At 31.6% G+C, this 12,930-nt stretch overlaps 1 protein-coding gene across 2 annotated transcripts in view; it reads right to left on the minus strand.

Annotated features, from left to right (window-relative positions):
• alpha-Man-IIb (alpha-Mannosidase class II b) overlaps positions 1 to 12,930 on the minus strand; it is a 515,292-nt gene that overhangs the window by 31,323 nt on the left and 471,039 nt on the right. The window lies entirely within an intron of this gene.

A 12,930-nucleotide genomic window follows, 5' to 3' on the forward strand; every position in this document is an offset into this window, starting at 1 on the left:
AGAAATTGTATAAAATCGTACAAATCTTCAATCTAAGTTATGCAAAGAATTATTGATTCAAAAAAGTAGCTATCAATTAACACCTGAGTTTTCTTTTTTTTTTTTCATTTTGATTCGTCCTAAATTACATAAAAAACATTTTTGTATTGATGAAACTCCCACGGAGGTCGTCCAGTCAGCCACATTTTATACATTCGACAAAGCTACCCATTTAGTTCAAATAAATGAATTTTTATTCAGTCATCCGTATATTTCTATTTAGAAAAGATGAAGAATTCTATTTTCAAAAGAAAATTATGATTTATATGTAAAACCTTCTTACACCAACAAAATTTGTATGTATGCGCGCGCACAAAACATACGAAAAATACTGAATAGGTGTAATGAAAATCTGATATAATGTTAAAAACTCTATTAACGTTATATTGGAACACAGTATCATCAATTAGTAAAAATAGTTCTCTCATAAGTTGACTGAAGGATCGATAATGAGATAAGTTTAAAAAAAAAAAAAACAAAAAAAAAACATTATATTATAATTTCGACTCCTAAGCAATATTAGTGAAAATTTCATTTCCACTCAGGTTACCAGAATTTAATATTTTAGATGTATTCTTTGGCTGTAGAAGGTCTACAACGCATTTGTACCACATGACCTTCAGGAATGATTTTTTATCGTATACAACGAGCTATGCGAATGTGTTTTAGGTTACACAATGAATTAAATGATAAATAAATAAAAAAATCTTCAATTACTTGAGAAAATAATAATTAAAGAAAAAATATTCATATAAAAAATTTAAATATAAATTCAAGTTAACACGTCAGAAATATAAGGAAATGCATTTTTACATCAAAAGATATTCTGTATATCGGGAAGATTTATGAAAACTAATCTATTTGAACATTTATTAAAACTAATAGAATTAAAATATCAATAAAAATCAAACTAATAGAGATAATATGTAAAAATTGTATAAATAAAAGAAGTATTGTAATCACGAAAAATGTAGGTTTTCACATTTCAACGGAAATGCCCATTTTGACTATCCCTGAATCCATTTTGACTAGTTTCGGCGATACGTACGTATGTACGTATCTCGCATAACTCAATAACTATTAATCGTAGGATGTTGAAATTGTGGACTGAAGACTGCTGTAACACCTAGTTGTACACCCCCCCTTTTCATTGCAATCGACTGAATCAAACGTGTCCAAAAAAGCCCAAAATCCAAAAGAAATTGGATTTTGTACTTTTTCTTAACTGCAGTAATAAGTTCTCATTGAAAGCTTTTCATTGATATATCATAAATGGTACTTATTTTCATTGGTTCTAGAGTTATAGCCAAATAAAATTTTAATTAATGAAATATTTCGATCTTACAAGGGTAAGATTGGTTGAAATCAGACTTCATTTCCTTATTTTTTTTTACTTTTTTTTAATTTAAATATATTGATTTATTAATAACTATTAAACTCCGATTGAAAAAAAATTCAGCAGTTATTACTGAAATAAAACTTTTATGTACTTTTCATTTCAATTCAAAAAGTTTTACAATTATATGTTAATAATTATTATTAAATCAATGTATTTAAATTAAAAAAAAATTACGTGTAGAAGTCGGATCCGAACCGATGGCCATGGTTTCGAATCCGTTACGTGTCACTTACACCACATATCTACTTGAGTGACATGAAACACAATTAATATATAAACTAATATGAAATACTGATACGGACACCACAAAAAATGTGATGTCCACCACTATGCAATTGTTCAACTGTCCACTTTATTAAAGAATTGGAGGATCGTATCTCACTTTCAAATGAAATAAGTTTAAATGAAATGCAGCAAAGAATGTGTATATGTAATTTAATAGGCGTACAAGGAAGTTACGTGTTGCCCACATCAAATTTTTTTAACAATTTTAATTGACGCATTTTCTGTTCGTAAATATATTAATTTATTTATTCAACTTTTCATCAATGTTCATTTCCTACACGTCTCTAAAAACAAGAAAATAAAATTTAAGCAATCTGTGAAATCTTCCAAAGGAAAATATGTTGAAGTGCTATGAGATTTTGTTATACTAGACTTGAAAATAATTGTTGACCCTCGACTTGTTCTTTATTCACATTTAGAGTTAAATGCAACTAAAAAAATCTATCACGTAGCAGTCAAAACGAAATTTCATATTATTATTCTGTAAACCCATACACATACGCCCACGCAAGCGTGTTCTCTATTTATATTATTCCAGTTTAAAAATAATTTCCCACATCATAAAATAACAGAACTACAGGAAAGCACAATTTGTTTTATTTCATTTTTTCTTCTGGATGAAAACCAGTGTGTTACTAGCAGATAAGACAATGTAGGAAGTAGTGATGTTTAACCCTGTCATCGGTGCAGTTAGTGATGTTTTATCAGGTGGGATATCAATTATACTTTTACAATCCAGTATGATTTCTATGTCCATCGTTTCCATTCATCGAAAAATATATCATTTTCTCGTGGTTTACATACGGCATAGATGCCGTTCGTGATTTAGTGCGTTTATGCTTAAAGACATATAGAAAAACTTATCGCGTTGTAGATTACGTACACGTTGTAGTATAAAGTTTTTTTTAGCTAAAAAGTTGTAACTATTTTAATCAGTCCTTTTTTATGATATAAATTTACCCTCGTTTGATCATCATAAATGTTATTTTTTAGTCGATAATTCGTAATATAAAAGGACCCTTTATGGAGAACAATTGGCCATTTATTACTGTATCTTTGAAGCCCTTTGTAATACCATTTTAAAAAGATTAATTACATTTAAAAAAAATTGCTAATCTATGATAAAACTTGAAAAATAAGCAAATCTAGAAATTAATTAACCTTTGTTTGTTACGGAATTGCGGAAAGAATTACAAAATGCACAACGTGTTAACAGTATATAAAAACACAGTTCAGTCGGTTTTGATTCAGTAAACATGAATTGAATGAGAAAGGGAAGTACAATGATATAAAGGAAGGAGATGTAGGTTAGGATAAATAACAGAGGAAGAGATATGCACTTCGAAGTATAGTGTATGTCATGTGAAGGAGTGAGAGCATGCTTTCAAATAAATTGAACTTCTTACTACCAAGAGTACTCCTCGTTTTCACCACGAAAAAAGTAGATCCGCTAAGTCTTCTCCTGAGATTTCTGTTTATTTTAAGACACTTATCAACAGTTTTACTCAACTAAAATAAAATAACTTAACGTTTCTTTTGTTTGATTTACTAAGAAAAATTGAATTATATCTCTAACTTTTTTTTTTTTTTTTTTTTAATAAAAACACTTTATTAAGAGTACATATTTTCACAACAAAAAACCATTTATTGACTAACTATCAGTTTTGAATTGTACTAATTCAGTTTTAAACTAAATGCGTAATTTTTTAATAAAAATATAGGACTATTTATAAAGAACTAGGTTGATGTATACTAACGCTATATAATAAAATGAGTTAATTTTTTTTTTATTAAATTAGAAAGAGTTAATAATTTTTATTAAAAAATTATGCATTTAGTTTAAAGGACAAATTTCATCGCTTCAGAATTGTCAACACGATTCCTGTATCGAATCAAAACATAAATTACCATTAAAATACATCTAAATATCTGGTATTTAAACAGTGTGTGTATATTTTCAATTCATGCGTAAACAGGGAGCGTGTATTTTAACAGTGTGCTTTAATTAAATCATTAGACTCGATTAATGCTGTCTTCATAATAGCTGTTAGTGGACAAGACCAAATCTATGGAACTATAATTGCTGTAGAGTGAGTTCAGGCAGTATAATCATGAAATGAATAAATCCGTAATTATGTTAAGGAAAAACATCCAGTGATAGTTGTTTATCAGAATACCAGTAGTCAAAAAATGAAATCGATTTTTAATAATCTGTGTTAAGAAAATAAATTCAGTTTTCCTTACATAATTTTTTAATTTAATATTTTTAATTACACGTTCCAGATCTACTAGTTATTTTCTCGCATCTTAAAAAATGTTAAGTTGACTAATTAAATATATTATGTATATATATCTTTATATATATATTTCTTGTGTGCGTGTGTATCTCACTGAACTCCTCCTAAACGGCTGGACCGATTTTGATGAAATTTTTTGTGTGTGTTCAAGGGGTTTCGAGAATGATTTAGATTCACAATTTGGTCCACTGGAAAATGTTTTTTAATTAATTTTTTTTTTTTAACAGTGTGCTTTAATTAAATCATTAGACTCGATTAATGCTGTCTTCATAATAGCTGTTAGTGGACAAGACCAAATCTATGGAACTATAATTGCTGTAGAGTGAGTTCAGGCAGTATAATCATGAAATGAATAAATCCGTAATTATGTTAAGGAAAAACATCCAGTGATAGTTGTTTATCAGAATACCAGTAGTCAAAAAATGAAATCGATTTTTAATAATCTGTGTTAAGAAAATAAATTCAGTTTTCCTTACATAATTTTTTAATTTAATATTTTTAATTACACGTTCCAGATCTACTAGTTATTTTCTCGCATCTTAAAAAATGTTAAGTTGACTAATTAAATATATTATGTATATATATCTTTATATATATATTTCTTGTGTGCGTGTGTATCTCACTGAACTCCTCCTAAACGGCTGGACCGATTTTGATGAAATTTTTTGTGTGTGTTCAAGGGGTTTCGAGAATGATTTAGATTCACAATTTGGTCCACTGGAAAATGTTTTTTAATTAATTTTTTATTTATAAGTAGTTGTTGATTTTGGAATGTTTTACATTGGATCCGGCAGACTGCGCTACCATCGCAGTATCGAATATTCAATAATATTCTATTTTAATTTTAGTTTGTCCCGACAGTTGGTGCTGCGATCAAATTGAGAAAAATATTTCGTAATTTTGTGTTATTATTGTGTTACAAAAAATCGCGAGAAAACAGTTTTTTAATAAATAAGAGGCTAATAAATCAGATAGAAATGTAAACAAAGGAAAACCAATCAGATCAATGCAAGATGGCCGCTGTCAAAACAACGACCAATCACAAAGAGCCCGTATGGCCGTTGCCAATGTAAACAAAATCACAACTGATTAAGTAACAAGTAGGCAGCACTGCGATCGCGTTTAGAATTGTGCGCGTATTGAGAAATATTATATTATTATTTATTGAAATAACGTTTTAAAATGTAATTAAAAAATATACATTGTGCAAATTTGTAAGGTACAGTATTGATGTGAAAATGGTTTTTTTAATTTATCTATGTGCTGTTGATCTTGGGATGGTTAAGGTTCACAATTGGGTCCGGTAGGCAGGGCTGCGATCGCGTTTTAGAAGTTTTTTTTTTTAATTTTTGGTATATCAGTCAAACCCGATAGTTGGTGCTGCGATCGGATTCTAGGATTTTTTTTTATTTTGTTGCTTTTTCGCATATCAGTTACTTGCGTCGTAGCTTAGTGTTGTTCTTACATTAAAATTCGTATTTTTAACGAACTACTGTGTTTAGAGAATAATTTGAATTAAATCCGATAGGTAGTGCTGTTCTGACAATTGGATTTATTTACATTCTGAATTTTATAAAGTTAAAGGTGAAATTGTATAAGGTTCCGTAATGTTTTGTAAGTTTCTTAACGTTCAGTATTAATTGTAATGATTTTGCTGCCACAACACTCTTCGTTAAAAAATTATTTTCCACCGAATACTGTGATTAGAGAGTGGTGTGAATTAATTTGGATTTATTTACATTCTGACTTTTATAAAGTGAAAGGTTAAATTTTGTTAAATTGCTAATGTTCAGTTTTTTAAGGTTTTATGAAACTTTCAATTATTGTCATTTAATCTGTATATATACTCAGATCTAGCAATAGCGAAGCATTGCCGAGTCTGCTAGAATTGCGCGCTTATTGAGAATATTATATTATATTATTATTTATTGAAATAACGTTTAAAGTTTAATTAAAAAATGTACATTGTGCAAATTTGTAAGGTGCAGTTTTGAAGTGAGTATTTTACATGATTTATCATGAATTTTAATGATGTATACACGTGCATTCAATAACAATCAACTTAACCTACAAATTTAAATTATCAGTTCTCATTTGATTCTATGCAACTTATGAAGTATTGAACGTATTGAATATAAAAGTTAAAATAAATTATAACATTTATAAAATTAAAATATTAGTTACTTATAATATAGTTTAAAGTAAATTTAAAAAATTGAATTTATAATGTTTTAGCTGATTAATTTATAAAAAGTTTTCTAAAATTATTTTTAATTTACAATTATCTAAAATAGATGTTAAAATAAAGAATGATAAAAATGATAAAAATTTCTACTAAAATTTTAACTACGTTGCTTTTTTACAGTGCTTTAATTTTTTTATTAATTGATTAATCAAGTAAGCTACATGGTGATGAAACATCAAAATTATTAAATAAAAATAATAAAAAAATATGTATGAGGTACTTTTTTAGAATTCAGTTGAAGAATTTTCACTTAACATGTGAAAATTAGTAGTAATGTGGATGAAAATTTATTAATTACACTAATTGTTAATTTTACGACGTTTCGATTTTTTAGTTCAATTTTTATCGGACATCTCAATATTTAGTGAAAATAAATATTAACCATACTACACATAATTAATCAATAAACCCATTACAATAATACAATCACCAACTGATAATATCATACTAATAGTCATTTTAATGAAATTTAGAACACATTCCTGCTAATTTTAACTTAATTAAGTTACTTATATTTATGTGTGTGCATTTATTACAGAATAATGCCGCGTCAGGACAACGTCTGTCGGGACCGCTAGTATATATATATATATATATTTTAGAAGTTTTAAATTTTTCTGTTGGACATTATCACACAGCGAAGGTTTTTGTCAGTTTTATAAAATTCTGTCAGTTTCTTTATAAATAAACTTCAAAAATACTGATCGGAATTGAATCTAAACCTATACATTTCAAAATTTGATCATCAAAAGGAAAAAAATAAACAATATAAAAAATTTTTCTTTCTTTTAATTAGAAACAGTTTTCTCTCATTTATCCCATGTAAATTATAAATAAAAATACAAATTGCTGTTGAAGGACATAATAGATTTGAAGTTCAACAATTTCGTTATTTTAGCGGTGGAATTATGTTGTTGAATGAAGTTTAGTAAACTTATAAAACCGTGTTAGTACAAATAAGAAAACTTTAACTCGGAAAAAAATATTATAATATCAAACATCATTTTGAAATCGGTTTTAAATATGTATTAAAAATAATTATTAAAATATATGTATTTAAATTGTAATTAAGTTTATTGCAAAACACGGAGAATAGTAAAACAGCATAATGTAGTTTAATTTCTTAATTTTTTTTCTAACAAAAAAAAAAATTTAATTTTTTCAAATGCAATACATCCGAGGATGTAAAAAATTTAATGAGTTTTTAAAATAGGGTAGAGTTGGTAAAATTTCAGAAGTCAATTGATAACAACACTAGTAAAAAGTGCAAGGTTAATTAGCTTTACCTTACATCAGGGTTAGTACATTTATATTAGAAGCAATTAAAAAATGAAAAATATAAGACAGGTTAAAAACTATAATGAATATACTTATTAATTGAAATTGTAAGAATTTTATTAAACACGTCCAACAGCTGAAGAGGGAAAAAAACAAATGCTGATGGTATTTACTACATGTATGGTACATTCATTATACATGCAGTGAAAGAATGTAATGAATAACTAGAAATGGAAGAGTTTAATTTTACAACGAAAAAATCAAATAAATATATTACGTACGTATCAACGTACGTACGTACGTACGTAATCAATATATTACGTACGTATTAAGCTAAATTAATGTTTCTCGGCAACTGCAAAATAAAATAAAAATTCTACACATTATTCACCCACATTATAAATAAAATATGGGAAATTCACAAAAATGACAGACACTGACAAGAGAAAATACTTTAGACGTCATAAATGCATCTGCGCTTTATTATTTTTATTCTTATTACTATTATTTTTACATAGAGATTCTAATTTAGTTGTTAGATAACTGATAAAAATTATTTGCTTGTAGATATAAGTAACCGAGGAAATAATTTTGTTTCTGCTAAAAATTTATCCTCCTACTATTATTGAATTCTACCATTTTTTATGTCTCTATTCATAAAAGTTAAAAAATCCCTATAACCAAACTCTTTTCATGTAGATAACGTGAATGATTTTAACGCCTGTTTCACTACATACTCGTTTCTCTGGAACTATTTAATCATTGAATATACGCATAAGGGAAAATGATTCCATTAAATTTTTCAAAAACCGGTTTAGTAGTGGAGAGATAAGGATGTGATATATCTCTTTAAATGTATGTATGTTTAAATGTAATGGGACATAGGGAGAATTTTAATCGAACCTTTTCTGTTTTCATATTTAAAAAAGAAACAAAACGGTACATGAATGAATTAAAATTATTGAAACACACACTTATGCACCTAAAAAAGGAGTGTTTTATATATTTTTGTTACTTTTTTCATTTTCAAGCTATCACAAATTTTTACGATTCTTTTATTTTAAATAAGATATTTATTTAGAAATGTCAGGTATAAATACTCGTAGTATTTATTAAAATGAACTTAGTTTGTACTTATTTAGTCAATGAAATGTTTTTATCTTCATAAGAAAATGAGTAAATAAACTTTCCTTTTTTTTTTAAATTTAATGAGGAAAAATAATTAATTTTTATCACAGTAAGGTTAAAATATTTATCTTTGTTTAAATGTCAGTAAAGTTCAGTTAGAATATTCAACTAGTTATTTTTCATTTATATACTACTTTATTAATATAAAGTATGATCAGAAGATATTTTTATTAATAAAAATAATAATGGTCTCTACAGTCAATATTATCTCATACTACTACATATATTATTCTAGTTTTATTTGTTACACAGTATCTACAACCCACTTTTAATAGTGGTGTTAAAAGTAAAATTGTTACCTCTGAAACAATTACTTTAAACATTTTTACTAATTAAATTACATACTAATTTCATCTAAAAATTAAGTATAAAACGTACAACATAATTACTTCCTTGTACGAAGTAAAGGAAGTATTGAGATCGCGAATAATTTCGGTTTACGGATTTTAACGGAAATATCCATTTTGACCATTCCTGAATCCATTTTGACTAGTTTTGGCGTGACGTCAGTACGTGTATATGTATGTATATATATCGCATAACTCAAAAAGGATTAGCCGTAGGAAGTTGAAATTTTGAATTTAGGAGTGTTGTAACATCTAGTTGTGGACCTTCCTTTTTTGATTGCAATCGACTGAACCAAGTGTCCAAAAAAGCCCAAAATCCCAAAAGATTTGAATTTTTGACTTTTTCTTAACTGCAGTAATAAGCCCTAATTGAGATCTTTTCAACGATATATTTCATAAGGGGTACATATTTTCATTGGTTACAGAGTTAAAGAGTTAGCTAAATTAAAGTTTAATGAAATATTTGGATCTTAGAGAAAGGCTTAACTTTTTTTTAATTTAAATAAATTATTGATTTATGAATAATTATTAACCTCTCATGGCAAAAAAAGTTAGTATGAATAATAGTTCAATAACAAGAAAAAAAATGAAGAAATATCAGAAGGTATTAATGAAATAAAACTTTATGTACTTTTCATTTTAAAAAAATGTGTAAATGCAATTTAATAAGGAAAAGGCTTTTTCCCTAAATCTCCGTGCCAAGGCCTCTGCACCGAAAACCCTTTGGAATCGGAACCAAGCCCCCTAATACCCCTTTATTCTTGCCTTTTTTTCGGTTACTTACTCGTATATTGAGCTAGAAAAAGTTTTATCGGCGTTACTTCGGTATGTCTACTGTAGGCGATTACGGTTCCTGGGACGATTGCTCGCCGGCCTCAATAATTGTAGGCGGACCCGCGGGTAGTGACAGGTTTCGCGGAAAGCGGCCGCCTAAGCGTCTCACTCAATGGTAAAGATGACTGCGGATCGCGGCTGTGCAGGAGATCTTTCGTAGTCGGAAAAAGGTCTATTGGTGGGTTCTGGAGATAAAGGAGTTGAGGAGCTATTGTCTCAGGACGAAGAGGAAATATCAAAGGTATACCCGTGATGCTGCTACGTGAGAGGAGTTGCGCTTGGCTCACCTGGAAGCTAGGAAGGCTTTAAAGCTGGCTATTAGGGAGTCTAAGCGTTGCTGTTGGAAAGGGCTGTGCCACGAGCTGGATGAGAATGTGTGGGGCACAGCTTATAAAATCGTCATGAAGAAGTTTGGAAGAAGGCTCCCTATTTTGGGTACAGAGATGTGCCTTAGGGTTGTTGAGCATTTGTTTCCAGAGGGTCTGCCTGTAGAGAAGGAGGAGATTGCGGCGGCAGTTATCCCCCTTTTCAAATTGGAGGGATTGAGGGTTACGAATAGTTGGTGCAGTGTAGGCAATAGCCCGGGACCAGATGATGTCCTTCAAGAGATTATACGGTCTGTAGTGGAGATGGCACCAGAAGAGGTTCTACAGGCTTGCTTTTAATGCCATCCTTCTGCAAGAGTATATCCTGAGAGAGTGGAAGATGGCGAGGATGGTCTTGTTGAGGAAACACTACCGGCCCCATAATGATCTCTCTGCGTACAGGCCAATATATTTGCTTGGCAGTTTGTCGAAACTGTTCAAGCGCATGTTGGTCGGGAGAATGCAAAGGGAGCTGATGAAGAAAGGAGGACTAAGCCCAAATCAGTATGCTTTCCGAGCCGGACTCTCTGTAGTGGACGCTATTCAAAAACTAATGACCATCGTGGATAATGCGGCATGCAGGAGTAGACATACGAGGAAAATAACAGTGGTTCTGCTAATTGACGTTAAAAATGCCTTTAATAGCTTGTAATGGTCTGCGGCGAACAAGGAGTTGAAGAGGAGAGGTTTCCATCTTTTTCTGAGGAGGTTAATTTATGTGTACTTCTCAGATAGGGCGGTGATCGGCACCAGTGAGAGCGGTGAACATTGACTACAGGTGACCAGAAGAGTTGCTCAGGTAGCCGTCTTGGGGCCTCTGTTATGGAATATCACCTTTGACGGGGTCCTAGGATTGAATTACCCAAGAGTATAACCAGTCCCCTTTGCCGATGATTTGGCTTTGGCAATTGTAAGGAGAACGAAGGATGAGATAATGGTGGCAGGAAATGAGGCGCTCGCTATCGTCGGGGTGTGGATGACTCCAAGGGTTAGAAGATTGCTCTGGATAAAACTAAGGCGGTAGTGATGGCGGATAGGAGGAAAATTAGGGAAATATCCTTTCTCCTGGATGAGGTTATTTAAGGTTATTTCCACCTTCCTCACAGTCAAATATTTGGGAGTTTGGCTTAACTGGAGGAGGTCTTCCTAGCCTCATATTATGGAGGAAGCAAGTAAGGCAGAGAGGGTGGTTAAGGCACTATCTGGCCTATTTGCCAACAATTTCGGCCCGCGATATTTTAAAAGAAGAATGTATGTACATGTTATGAATTCCGTTATCCTACATGCGGTCTCAGTTTGGTCGCGTGGGATGACGGTAAAACATGGAAGGACTAGGCTGGATACAGTCTAGACAAAACTGTCCTTGCGAGTCTTTTGTGGGTATAGGACCACGGACGCAGTGCTAGTGGCCGCGGCCATACCGCCAATTGATTTGCTCGCTCAACAACGGAACGAGATGAGAGAGGGGCTGGAAAGCAAGGAGGCTTACAACCTACTGATGCGGAGGTGGCAGACGAGATGGGCAGAGTCCCCATATGGAACTTGGACAAGAAGACTGCTCCCGGAGTTACAACCATGGGTCGGGAGGGAATTTGGGGCAGTTGGTTATAAGCTAAGCCAATTATTCACCAAATGTGACTGTTTTAAGGCGTATCTGAAAAGATTCAAGAGAGCTGAGTTGGATACCTGTCCATACTGTGGAATGGTGGATGACGCTGAATATGCAGTTTTCCAGTGTATGCGATGGGAGTAGGAAAGGAGCATATGGTATCAGCAAGTTGGGGTTCTGAGTGTTGATAACATTATGAGGAAAATGCTCGAGTCCAAGAGAAGCTGAGTCACGGTCGAGAACATGATCACAGGAAAGCTGGCGGATGAGTAGTGTGGTATGGCCAGTCTTCGGAGGTGGGCAGTGTGGGCTCCGTTGGGTCGTCCTTTGCCAATGATCCCCGAGGAACACCTGATCCTGCTGCTTGGAAGCTAGCTAACCTAGGTGTAGCCCATAATTAAATCACTGAGACTGTTCATGCTTCGCGGCCAGGTCCGGTTCTTGTGGGAGTAAAGAGGAGGTTGTTTAGTCGTTGTGAACCCGACACTACCGTCTTGCACGGGCAGACGGTGGCTGGGAGAGCTTTTTCCTCCTATACCTACGAAAAAAAACACTAAAAAAATTATAGGTTTATTAATCACACAAAGAAACTGATCAGGTATAGAAACAGTGAAATAGTGAAACAAATCAAAGAACCAAATGTAAGTAGTGCAATCAAATGAACAAATTTGACGATGCAACTGATCTAACTGAACTTACAGATCTAATATATGCAGTCGCTTTAAGCGACTTAAGTTATCGCTGTTAACTGCAAGCCAGTTGACATGTTTGTTCAGTCTCGTTTTATAACTTGTACCGTAATATAAATTGCCGTGTCTCTTCTCGAACGGTGGCAATATTGCCAGATCAATATTTTGATCTGGAATTGCTGTACGGTGAGGATAACACCGATATTACTTTCACTTGTCGTATCCCATAGTTGGATTCGCAGGTCCAAATTGGTTTCAGAAGCGCTGAATACAACAGTTGCTCGTTGGGTAATAACAGTTGCAAATCCGTGCTTAAAAACCAGTAAATTTCCCTGAAGTTAATGTTAAGCTGCAT

Source organism: Lycorma delicatula, chromosome 2 (assembly GCF_047948215.1).
Source record: "Lycorma delicatula isolate Av1 chromosome 2, ASM4794821v1, whole genome shotgun sequence".
Lineage (NCBI taxonomy): Eukaryota > Metazoa > Arthropoda > Insecta > Hemiptera > Fulgoridae > Lycorma > Lycorma delicatula.